The sequence below is a fragment of the Lytechinus pictus genome, chromosome 4, assembly GCF_037042905.1.
Source record: "Lytechinus pictus isolate F3 Inbred chromosome 4, Lp3.0, whole genome shotgun sequence".
In the NCBI taxonomy this organism is placed as follows: domain Eukaryota; kingdom Metazoa; phylum Echinodermata; class Echinoidea; order Temnopleuroida; family Toxopneustidae; genus Lytechinus; species Lytechinus pictus.
The window spans coordinates 11,599,025-11,612,392 of record NC_087248.1 but is presented as its reverse complement, the minus strand read 5'-3'; the positions used below and the strand labels follow the sequence as shown (position 1 = coordinate 11,612,392).

General features: G+C 35.7%; 1 protein-coding gene across 1 annotated transcript in view; it reads left to right on the top strand.

Moving 5' to 3' along the window:
- Positions 1-2,480: 2,480 nt before the first annotated feature.
- Positions 2,481-13,368, top strand: part of LOC129259553 (mucin-2-like) — a 47,996-nt gene continuing 37,108 nt past the window's right edge. The window contains exon 1 of the mRNA XM_064098386.1: positions 2,481-2,703. The gene's annotated coding sequence lies outside the window, so the exon portion shown is untranslated. The remainder of the gene's footprint in view (positions 2,704-13,368) is intronic.

Genomic DNA, 13,368 nt, shown 5'->3' with positions numbered 1-13,368 from the left:
ATTTAACCTCTGGGACCAGCGTATTATAGAAATGTCACGACCAGACGCATCCGTTATCTATTATACGGTAGTACACTTTTTTTTTACTCTGACTTTTACCCTTTAAAATAATTCATGAAAACATACATTTAGAAACAAAAATACTTTATATGTTGCAATTCGAAAATTCATGAAATATTCTAGATGAACAAAAGTGATCACCCAACTTAACTCCAGAGCTCTTTGAATATTGAACTCTGAAGATTCATCTTTGTGTGGTGTTCCAAAAGTTGTCATTGAAACATGAAAATAAAAATGGGATTATATTTCTATACAAATGACTTCCTGCAAAGGAATGAGTACATTCAAGGCCTATCGGCACTTGAGTTAAAGGAAATGTACTCTTATAGAAGTCCATGCACTTGAATTACGTGTATTTAAAAAAATCATAATAAATTTTTTCTTCGACTTGTATTTGATTTCCATAAAATGACAGTCAAATTTATTACAAATAGTAGCCATCACTGTAAAATTTATTTGCTCACAAGCTTCGCTCGCTCGCATTTGTTTATCTATAGTAGTCCCATTTCTCGGAGACTTTGGGGATAGAGAATTGATATGAGATTTAGATTTCTTTTGGGGGATCGACTCGAGCATGTCGAAATCATTGTAAAATATCTTTCTTTCTTAAAAAAAAACCCTCAGTTCTCCAATAGCCTGAGTGGTCCATAAATGGCCAGTGATAGGCACATCAGTCCTATATCTCTAAAAAAATATTCGATCCATCTATATTTTACGGTCCTATTCGTGGCTCATTTCAAGTGGCGACAACGCCCGCCCCTCCCTAATATTATCAAGAATGTTGCGTTGCAGCATTAATTTCATAAATGGTATTTACAATCGGGCCGCGCACTATACGACTCCCGAGTGCAATCGACCGCAGAATGTACATTTCAGGAGCGCTACCCAATCATTCTTTTGTCACGGTATTTTGTTTACAGGAAGACAATAGTAAATAGACATATACAAACTACCTGCGTTGATCCGTCTCTTCGACGAACGTATACGTCACAATGGAGTGTCTATTGTGATCATTTATTATACACTTTGATGCATGCCATGATCATAGGGTATGACGTCACACCCGAACATGGTAAACCACTAAACGGTATATGATATTGAATCGGGGGTGAATGATTCACAAGGATAGAAAATGACAATATCTTCTAAAACGTAAGAATAATCAAAGCGACATAATAAATCATCAAAAAATTAATATTATTTTGCTGCACATTTTTCCTTTAAAAAAAAGTTTGAAATAGCAACGAAAAAAAAATAATGATAAAAGAATAGAGACTTAATAATTTTTATTTATTCAATTACCTATCTATCTACCTAGTAACTTTTTTTTCCATTTTATTCACATTGATGCACATTTAGTCATCGTTATTTGCCTCGTTTTGTCACCACTCCGTCTGCATGCACTATCTATAATTTGAAAGATAATATGGGTGGGGCTGTTTTACATTTTTTATTATCCTTCTTCGGATAGTCGTATTGTCTTGATGACAGTTCATGCATTACCATTGCGAACACAGTCATTACTTTGATAAGATTGGATCAGAATTTCATCAACTGAACTCCAGCCCATTAAAAAAATAAAGTGAAATGAATTTACAAGGTAATGGTGGGCATGCTTGGATTTTCTAAGCATCATTCAATTCACTTTCAAAATGATGAAAGATTTAATTAATTGCATGGACTTTTAACCAAATTGTGATGTCAATAGTGACGTGGTTTGACTGCATTCGTGATAATACAAATGGTAAATATCAGTTTTGAAACCTAATGACCCAATGACGGGTTACATGTATAGGCCAGAGCCTACGGGTCAATCAATTGGTGTAAATCCATTTCCCACAGGGGCCGCGGAACGGTTTTTAAAGTGGGGGGGGGGGGGGCTGACCGTGCAAAAACCCCAATCAGATGATAATATTTACGTTTTTGTGACGGGTTGGGAAAAAAGTGAGGGGGGGACTGAAGCACACCAAGCCCCCCTTCCGTGGCCCCTGTCCAGGGTGTTCTTGTTATCATTTGCGTCATTTTTTTCCGAAGGGGGAGGGGGTGCAATTTTTTCTTTAAAAAATACTTTCACGAGGGAGTGACTCGGGCTGATCTGATAAATGTTTGTTTGATTTTTGCATTTTTCAATTGATATTGAATGGCCCCGGTGCACATACAAAGTAGATTTGACAATTTCGATGGGGGGTGGGGGTGGGAAGGGGATGCCACCATGCCCAATACGGTCACCATACCATTATATCTGCCACTGTCCGATCCTCCCCAATAATTAGTGAATCAGAATGCCTCTTTTTGACGAGTGACGGTACATAAAGCCTTTTTGGAAGAGGACTGCAGAGGAGGCGTGGCTAGTGAACTGGAACTCCAACAAATCAAAGTCAAACATCCAATCTCGCTTTCAGGACAATTGTCAACTCGTCATTGTCAAACTGAGATCTCGAGTCGACCGGACTAGCGGTATATTGTGAGAAGAACTTTACTTTTGTGTACAAAGTTATGGTATATCGCTTGATATCACACGCGAAATATTCATAAATACATCACGTTTTCAATTCCTTGGAATGGAGTTTTGACTTCGTATTTGTTTGTGTCGATAGAGTTTTTGGAATTATTTTGATTTGCCACATGGGATACAGCGAAGATGTAAGTTGACCTTGTTGATTATCATTATATCATTATTAATTTATTATTATTAATTCATTATTATTATGTATTATTATTTCATTAATTGCTTTCAATATCCACGGTGGTGATATTGAATAGACCATTTCTCATTTTGGCTGATATTGGCCTCCATGTTTCTAATGATTTCGATCGCTATTGGAATTTACATTATGTGCATGTACCTCATCAATTTGTGCGATTGTTTTAGTTTTACGAAACAAAAATGGAATGAAGTGAAGTAGAGTGGTAAAGAGATAATGACAGAAACTTTTACCTGTTGATGAAGAATACATTAAAATATAAAATAAATCAATTTTAAAATTAAATGTTGACTGCCAGAGCCTTAACTTTAGTCACTGTCTTCCCTTCGACTCATCAACAAACGAATGCATTTATTTGCACTTTGTTTAAAGCTAACTGTTCGAATTTTATTTTGTATTCTATTCTGTTACGTTTTGTGAAATTTGCCAAACGTTTTTTGAAAACAGATGGGGTACTATTATTTTTCTATATTAATTTAATATTTAAGATCATTTCGTGCTGCATGCAGTATTGTAACTCAGATGCCTGTATGATTTAGATGCAACTAATTGACTGCACACATATTCCCAAAATATTGACATCAAGTACACTATTGTCTTTGTTTGTTTGTGTTTTTCACATTTACGTTGCTGATATAACTTTCTTTTCTAACTAAATGCCAAGATTCAAGGACTTTCTAAAGTCTTTGTTTCGAAATTGGAGAGTCAATTCCTTTGGTATTTTGCGGAAATATTCTCGTTTATCATGTTTATTGTAGTCAGGACATTGCATCCCTGGTCAAATGATCAGTCAGAGTCAGACATGATTAGTGATGCTTGGAAATAAATTACTGATAGGGAGACATCGAAACAATAGAAATGAGATCCGGTCACTCTAAATAGATATGTTTGCGTCACACAATAATCTTCCCAGTACTTTCACCATTATCAGATAAAGTTGCAGTAGGTTCAGGGGGCTTGTTGGCAGTATAACATTGTGGGGGAGGGGGAATGCCCCCAATAACACCAATACAATATTAATTTCATACACCATTTTTTTCTGCATCCCTGCATATGGTTTAATGGCATTTGCCCCGGCGGCAACTGCTCCGCTCTGAATTCCACACACTAATCGAATGACCAACTTCAACCCTGGTTGAACATTATACCCTACCCTAAACCCAACCCTTAACCTGACATAAAACCCTATTGCAACCTTAACCCTAACCCTATACATCTTAGTCGAAATTCAGCCCGGTGCAATAATTGTGCAGGAGCAATTGCGCGTCACATGTACACCTAACATAATTTTACAATCCTTAATTGAATAGATATACATTTGCGTGTAGCTGTAATTAAGGGCCAACTTGTGTGCGTAAAAGGCCGGCAGAACGTTGTAAAGTGAATTTTACGACTACTGTAACCACTTGTCAATTCTAATTAGAATCAGCCTTTTGTTGTTATTTTCAAAGATTGTACAGACGACCATTCAAATAACGTATGTTTCCAGTCTCACACTTATATATGTAAGGGTGAAGGGGGGGGGGATGGGGAGGGGGTAAACTACCGTAGAATGATATCGGAAAACTCTTTGGCCCCTTTTCAACCTTTCATTCCCTTTCCTTTTCACCCTTTGTGTTTTAGAGCGTAGATCCTTTAGAATATTCAGGTCAGGAACTATCACTGTATTTTCGCCAATACACGATCAAAAATTTAACAAAACTGCTTGAAAATTTATATGTTAAAGAAATGACAGGCAAAAAAGAGTCGCCCTAGAAGATGCATACAATTTGACCCTTTATAGATAAAGTGCGACATATTTTGATATTAGGGACACTGGGTTTGACAATTCATCTGACTTATAAATGAGATTGAAACCCTTGGGTCAAGTAAGATTGCATAATAATAATAATAACAATGATGATGATGATAATCATACTAATAGTGATGATAATAATGATAATAATAATAATATTATTAATAATATTAATAATAATATTTAATAATCATCATCATCATCATCATGGCGGTATATTTATCCAGGGAAGCCACTTCAGTTCGGAAAACTTTTCTCCCAGCGGGCCCTGCTATTATTATTACTCCAGCTTTAGCTCTGCTACCTCTCGGCGCTCAAGCATTCAAATACCGGGTAACCCATTCACCTCACCTGGGTTGAGTGCTGCACAATGTGGGTACATTTCTTGCTGAAGGAAAACACGCCTTGACTATAGAATTCGAACCCACGTCCCTCAGATTGAAAGACGAGAGTCATAACCACTAGGCCACGACGCCCCGAAAAAATTAGTTCGATGAAAGTTTGAGAACAATTGGACAAAAAAAAAAGTTATGAGCAATTGAAAGCGTTGAATGTCGAATACTGCTATGTATACAGTACATGGAGATCCTCCCACTGGCAATGGGACCAAGATTTGTGATGTCACAGAAGTACAATCCTTCAATTTGCGCACAATTATTACAGCCTAAATTATATATTTTTTGTCCATTCTTATGATGGTATAAAGTGTTTGTCCATGATGTATTTTATCGAATCACTTTGAAGTGTCCTCCCATGAAAAAAAATCTTGATCTTCTGATAGATTTGAATTAATCTCATAATTTAAGTAAAATACATACCAAGGATTAGAAATAAATCTAGATCGGCTGTGAATAGTGACCAGCCAAATTTTGAATCTATTTGAAATATTAAGGATTAACTTTTAAATCTCAAAATATTTAAATTCAAATCTTTTAGATTCATATTTCAACCAACAATGTTTAAATCTAAATCTAATATTCGGCTGGTCACTATTCACAGCCGATCTGAATTTATTCTAAATCCTTGGAATTTAGAGTGTAAGTAATTTGGGAGTTAAACAGATGTGGCATAACATTTTGATCACATTGCCAAGAAGAGGATGTCCACATTCTTAGTGATATAACAATCAAAATCTTAAAACTTTTTTTTTATTTGTTCAATTTTTTTTTCAAACTTTTATTGATTTGTATGTTTGTTTTTCTGTTTTCACACAAGCTAACTTGGTCCCAGTATTTCATTTTAGAAAGGACAGATTGGAGACATTTCGATCGTGACTCCCGAGTTGGCATATAGGCAATAGCATATGTCACTCGAACTACCGGAGTATACATGGTAAAGAAGTTGCTTAAACCAGCACTTAATAATTCTCTGATTAAATCGTGTATGAAATTAAGCCCCCCCCCCCCCCCCATTTTATGTTGGGAGTCATATCATGGATGGGGTATATCCTGTGTCGGCAATGATATCGAATTTCTATTATTCACTCATAAATATCATACTTTCTGGGATAATAGTGAATAGAAAGAGAAACCGTCAAATGACACTACCGGATCTGTAGTCGCGGTTATAGCATGGACCTACTACAATTAAAGGTATTGTTTAACTTTGTGAGCAGCCGATTTAAAAAATTCTCAAACCAAGATGAAACATGTGTACAAGTGCATGTATTAGAACTAATAAACCCTGAAAACAACCATTATTGAGAATGAAAAGCTAAAACTACAAGGCAAACCCCGATTTTGTAAATAGGCGTCTTATAGACGCCTAAATAGTACACATAAGTGTATGGGATGAAATTAAGATGGTGTTTTCGGTCACTTTATATTTCAATTTTTGAAGCACTAAATAATTATTTTCGAAAGCAATTTTTTCTGGGCTTCATTTTTGTAACATATCACAGACACAGGTGACAAGTGTGACCTTCTAGCTCAGATTTTTTAAAAGTCAATCCAATGTTAACCAATCACTTTAATGGTTATAGCAGACGTCTGTTGCATAAATGTTACCATAAAATGGCAATTAGGGATTTTTCGCAACAATACGCCGACGCTTTCTGGAACGTATAGAATCCATTGTCAAAAAGCCCTTCATGATAAAGCAGCCTTTGTCAAAAATCTTTGAATAAACAGCAATGTCGTCCTGGACTCTTGACAAACATATTTGCCTTTTTTTGGTCAGCTCCGAATCTTAGAATTCTGCTGTTCCGGTTCATCAATTTTTCGACAAAGACAAAGCTGTCCATTGTGATTTGATGGGCATTTTCAATAGATGTACCATGTTGGAGAATCTGTCCCCGTTGCAATTTTGAAAACTCGCTTATATCCTATATTAATCAACGGTCAAATTAAAACCCCTAAAAGGTGTCAAAAGGAGCTTCCATAGATGAAAGAGTTCAATGCAAATGCAACCGTTGCCATAGTACCGGTGATATGTTTCTTCGGATCAAAAAGTATGTTTTTGAGGACCAATGAAGCACATCATATTCATCTTCCACTGCTGTAAAAAATGTTGTGTGTTAACCCAATAAATGGCTACTACTGCTACAACTGCTGCTGCTACTACTACTACTACTACTACTACTACTACTACTACTACTACTACTACTACTACTACTACTACCTCTACATGACGATTGCTACTACTACTTTCACTACTTATTCTACTACTAATACTATACTACTACCCGTAATAAATATAATGATAATGTTGATGTTGATGATAAAGATAATAACAATAACAATGATTCTAGTTGTAAGGAAAATCTGAAATAAAATTTTTACAAAATCAGGATTGATGTTTTATCCGTTTATCTATACATTAATTTTCTCGAGATCAATTTTGATTATAACAAAAATCATGAGCGAAGATATGGCGAAGTAAATTTTTTAGATCAAATCAACAGTTTCTTGCTCCTTTTCTAAAATCATATAAATGATTTGAAATACTAATAGAAAAGGGTCAGTTAGAAGAGCCTTAAATGATATAAGAACGCATTAGAATAAACGGAAATATGCCAGCAAGGAAGATTTATAGTCACTATCCTACGCTTACAATGTGGGCCAACCAATAAGTGATATATCGTTCTCTTTATGTTCTGTGACAATTTTGTTTTTGAGTGGGTGTGAATGGACATTGAACTTCGAGATATCTTGAGCATGAATGTACACTCAGTCACTCTACAAATAAAATCAAATTCAAAAGAATTTCATTGAGGATGTTGGATTTGTGACCTTGCAAGACAATTCTTTGAAAGTTTGGTTCTTCTTTCGTACGCTCCTAATATAAAACGGGCGCGAGGTGGGGTAACTTTTTGGCTGTTGAAATCAACTACCCCAAAGCCCCCCCCCCCATCCCCGCCTGTTCGATATTTGTCTCTGTCATGATGTATTGAACTGTGTCAAGATTCTACTTGTCATTCACTCCAGTGTATAAGGGTCTGCCTCCTTTGACACATGCGTTTTTAATGGATTGATATGACAAAATCATGCATGTATAACCGTGCATTATGAATATGCTGGTCTTTTAAGCACTATTTCCATTCCAATGATTGATGAATGCACTTTTTGACCACGGACCATAGACGTCACATAACAGAAACGACCAAAGGGAATGCCAAATATCGGAAGAGCCCCCCCCCCCCCGGCCAATCTGTAATTTGAGAATGTTACCTATGTTACAGTCACACCAACGAAACCGATCCCAAACCGATCGATGGTGAGCCATTGGTAATAACGTCTCAGGCTTGGTCGGTGTGACCGCTACTTACTAATGAAAGTGGGGCTACTGTAATCCTTTGTATGCATTTGCGGACTGGTTGTAAGTCGCCGTAATATCCTTTGTTGATTTCGAAAATGAACCTCAGAATTATTTTTGTCCCTTCCTTGAAGGAAAATCACTGTTATATCAGGGGTGGATCCACAATGGTTAAGGTTATGGGGATTTTCTGAAGAAAATATAAACGACATTGAAGCCAATAGTAGAAATAGATAACTATCATCGAATACGGGTGCGTTTTTATCCTTTTGTTTGATAAGCTATAAGAAAGATCATTTGGTTTGCTCGGGGGAGGGGGGGGGCATGGAAAGGGGAATTACCCCCCCCCCAGTGCCTTGAGCCTACCACTGAACAATCACTACTTTAATACGAGAAAAGTAATCTCGATGACATAAAAAAAACCTTACAACTCATCTAGGCTGAACATGAAAGTGGTTGCTCCTGAAGATGACAACGACGATAATGATGATGATGATGATGATGATGATGACGATAAGGATAATGATATTGATGGTGACAAAGACGATGATGATGAAGATGATGATGGTGACAACAACGATGATAATTGATGAAGGTGGCGGTGATGACGGTGACGATAATGACGACGACGTTGATGATGAATCCTAACATTTGGTGGTGATGGTAATATTAGCGATATCATAGTGTGTTATTATAGCGTCAGTTACTTTAAATCTAAACAAATTTATCCTTCTTCAATAGAGTGCCAGTTAAAAACTAATCAATCAAACTTGAAATTCTTTGCCAGCTTGTTATTTTTTCAAGCAGAAACGGTTTCTCATAAATAGCGGCGAGTTAACAACTGAAATTATAAAAAATATATTTCTTTCTAAAGAGATTTTGTTAACTGCCTTTTGAGAGATTAAATTGAAAACATTTTTTATTCTTTCACTTATCCCCTACCGAGTTACAAATACAGACCTTGCCTGCCATCTAACAAGACCAGGCAATCTGACGCACGTATAATGTTTCGTCATCATTTGCCCACTTTTATACTCCTGAGTCTAGGGTGGAAAACTTATTAACCCAAGTGCGTTTATGCCCTAATATATTTTGATATATCTTTAATAAGAAAATAAACAAATACCAACAATTACATCAACTTTGATGATTGATTTATCTAGACAAACCCTTTAGTTTTTTTTTACGGCACAGTTGTGCATACGTTACAACAACATCGCTTGAATTCATTGACAGCTATTTGAAGTAAAGGTACGGATATGTAGAGAACTACGTCTGGTATGCAATACAAACGAATGAATGAAATCGTATAATAAAGGTAACCGAGTCATGCGTGAAAGTCATGCCAAGGTCAATAATGAATATAATTTTCATTCTGGTATTTGACCATGAGTAACTGTTGTTGTTAATAAAAGGAATTTGTATTTTATTTTCATATATTCATGTGCCCTGTCTATTTACAAGCACAATTATTTTAAGCATTTATAATAGATCAATTTGCTTGACAAGAAAACAATTTAAAGCCTATATGCTGGTGATAGACTATTTCAATTTTCCATTTTTTAAACTAAATTATACCTTTTTTAAATATGCATTATAAAAGAGTAATAGCAATGATATAGCAGACCTAGAAAAACACGAATCTTGAAATATTTGTTGCATATTTCTAATCACAGAAAAAAGATTGTCTTTTTTTTTTTCCAATGCTCTCACTCTCTCGTCCCCCCCCCCCCCCCCCCGCTTCGCCCAAATCGCTCGATCTTTCTCTAACTCACTTTCTTTCACAGTGTGATGTCATATTCTATATCGTATTTTACCGACCCTTCAGTTATTTACCTCTTTTAATTAAAATATAACATCAAAACTTTGTCTTCCTTAGGTTCAGGGAGAGGGGGTGGGTTGGGAACCAGGGGTAATTTAAGGAGGGGGAAATGGAACATGAAATCAGAGAACAAAGGACCCCCAAATGCACTTTTAAGACAAAATAATTCACTCTCGATTCGAAGAACATAATGTGGCGCAATGTTCTACAAGGGTATCTTTTATTTCGTTAAAACAAAAATGTATAATGTCACGTATTTGTGTCACCAAGATCAAGTCATAAGCCCTGATACGATCTTCCTAAACACTGCTCCGTCTGTTCCGGCTAGTCGCAACATTAAAAAAATGATGCCATTTTTTAGATCATACGATACGCGTCATAACTAGAACAATATTAGTACTGATACTGCGAATTATGGCGCATAACGGAGGAAGGTATATTCTATCAAAAAGGAAAAAGAAAAAAGAAAATAAGACTTTAACGAGGGATCAATCATGTCATACTCTCATTTTATTCCATATGACGTTCATGACAAGATTTCAAGTTAGATTTCATCTCTTGTGAAACTGAACTTTTGAAAGAAAACCGCTTTTGCTCGTATTTATTAATTCATATGCCTTGTTTGTATTGCATCATGTCATATATTAGAGCTGTGTTAGTTATCTTTCTTTAAACGTCTTTCCTTATCTTTACGTTATAAGCTATTGTGTTTTATTTTCATGTACAGCGATAAATAATATAACTTTCAATAATGACCTATCGTGTGCCCCATTGTACTTTTGAAACATGATAGTTTGAAAGCCGACAATTCGAAAATTCTAAACTATTAATTACTTTTACATTATAACCTATGTCTTTATACGCTGCTCCCATACAGTGTTTCATTGCTTGTTCTAAATTGTGTACTTCATTTTCCTTTTCATCATGTTATACACCATTTCGAAATATGCAGTAGACGTATGCTCTGCACTCTGTGTCTATTACTTTATTAATTTTTTTTTAAAAGAAAATGACCTGTAAAGATCAACTTCTTGATATAACATTTTGGATGAGCAGTTAAGTGTAATACCTTCGAGTTAAGAAACTCCTTTTATTGAATTTAAAGCTGTCATAAAAAAATTGTCGGGTCAGATATGTAACGTATTGATAATACAAAACAAGATAGGGCCATTAACACTTCTCGCAAATCAGTTGGGTTAGTTTAGTTGTGAATTATCATGCTAGGGTAAGGAGCATTTTCCCACTTGATGCAAAATTTCCACACTGTAAAAAATTTGGGTAAAATGTCAACCAACACGAAGTTAATTGTGTGATCAACCAATTTTGGGCAGTATTTTACCCAATGCGGGAAGCATATTGTCCAGTAAAGGTTAAAAAATAAGCAGCAATTACTTTAGAATGGGCAAAATGTTCATCACACTGGATAAATAAAAATGCCCAAAAGAAATGCCCAAAGTTGGTTGGACACATAATTTACCCAATATATTTTAGAGTGCACAAGAAAATATCTCGCTATATAAGTATCATTCTCTTCTTTATTTGATCATTGTAACATTCCTTCTTACGAGATATTAAATAGTGACTCACTGGCCGCTATTGTGTGTTTTTATAATTCTCCACGCCCCGACTTTTTTCCCCTTCAAATTATGTTGTTCCCTCTCACTTGGCAGTGTCAGTATTTTGGTCTCGCTGTGTTTAGACAGAAATAGGACAAAAAAGGTGTTATGAGAAGGAATTGTATAGATGTTCAACACAATATAAAGGACTAATATTCAAAGATCTCGTTTCCAAAGACGTATTCGAATTGCTAAAAATGGGGTCGACTTTGACAATGGGTCTGTTACGGTTAGGACCTTAAGTAAACAATCATTGGTATGCTAGAATCTTTGAACAAATACGAAAATGCCCGTCTCTTTCTCATTTTTTCTTTCTTATATCTCTTTCCCCCCTCTCACTGGCCGTCTTGTCTCAGTCTCTCCCCTTCCTCTCTTTTCTCTTCATTATCTCCCTTTACCCCCCCCCCCCCACCTCTTTGTGTCTGTTTCTCTCTCTCTGTGTCTCTTTCTCTCATTTATTTCGAGATTATGATCCCTTGAAAAAATTGCATCGCAAAATGAATAATTGAAGTAAACGTAATACAAAACTGCGCTCGTATAAATATTAAAAATGATTGCGATTACGATATGCACCATGTTCACATCATTATGTTGACATGTCACTATTTCATAGTAAACAAACAAAATCGACCTTAGGCTTATGTAACAATAACAAAAATCTTATTATTGGGAATATTGTCCATCTAACCAATAGTAATCATAACTCGTGCAATATGTCAATCACAATCAAAAGACAAGTCATTCAACTGTCTATTAAATTTTTTTGATTAAAAATAAAAGCGTATGACTAATGGAAATAATAGTAATAAAAACACCTACAATCTAAAAAAAAATGTAGATTTCAGTTTAGTTAAAGTTTCAGTTTATGGTAACTCCCGTAGGAACTCGGCAGGACAGCATTTTGCTGGTAAACGCCAAGCTGGCATATAACCAATTACCTAGGAAACATTTTACGTTTAGGTTAATCAGTCATAGGTCCTATAACAGACACCACTAAGCGTAAAGAAAAATAAATTATTTGAATTAGTATTCGAGGAATGAGTCCCTGTCAGTCACAGTTTATGATTTTCAGATTTTTGCGATGCTGAGTAACTTCTGCTGCGTGGCATGCCTGACATCAATATACAAGATCTTACCTCTCATAAACATTCTACAGGAGAGGTTTATTTCTTTGTTCGCATTCCAATATCAGTCAGTCCAATAGCGTTGAATCATGAGTGGTCACTAGGAGAAGAAACCCGCTGCCCCCAAGTCAAACGATTGTATAATTTTCCGACATGATGCCTATATTCGTTTCTTTATATGATCATCAATTTGTCTTGATAATCAAGATGATCTACATAGAAAATATAAAAACTAGAGAGGGCTAGTAAAATTTCTCTCAAAAAGTAAAACAAATGTTTATTACGTGACTCCCTGTTTTTTTTTGCCTGATAATGCCAAATGGAGAGTGAGGGCGATACAATTTTATTTAATTTGATATCAACGAAATCTCATGGTATAAAATGTTAGCGGGTTCAGGTCAACTGGCGCTTTTGAAATTTCGGAGTTGTCCAATGGCATGAACATGAATGGGATATGACGAATCCATGGTGGAACGATCGAAGATAGTTATCT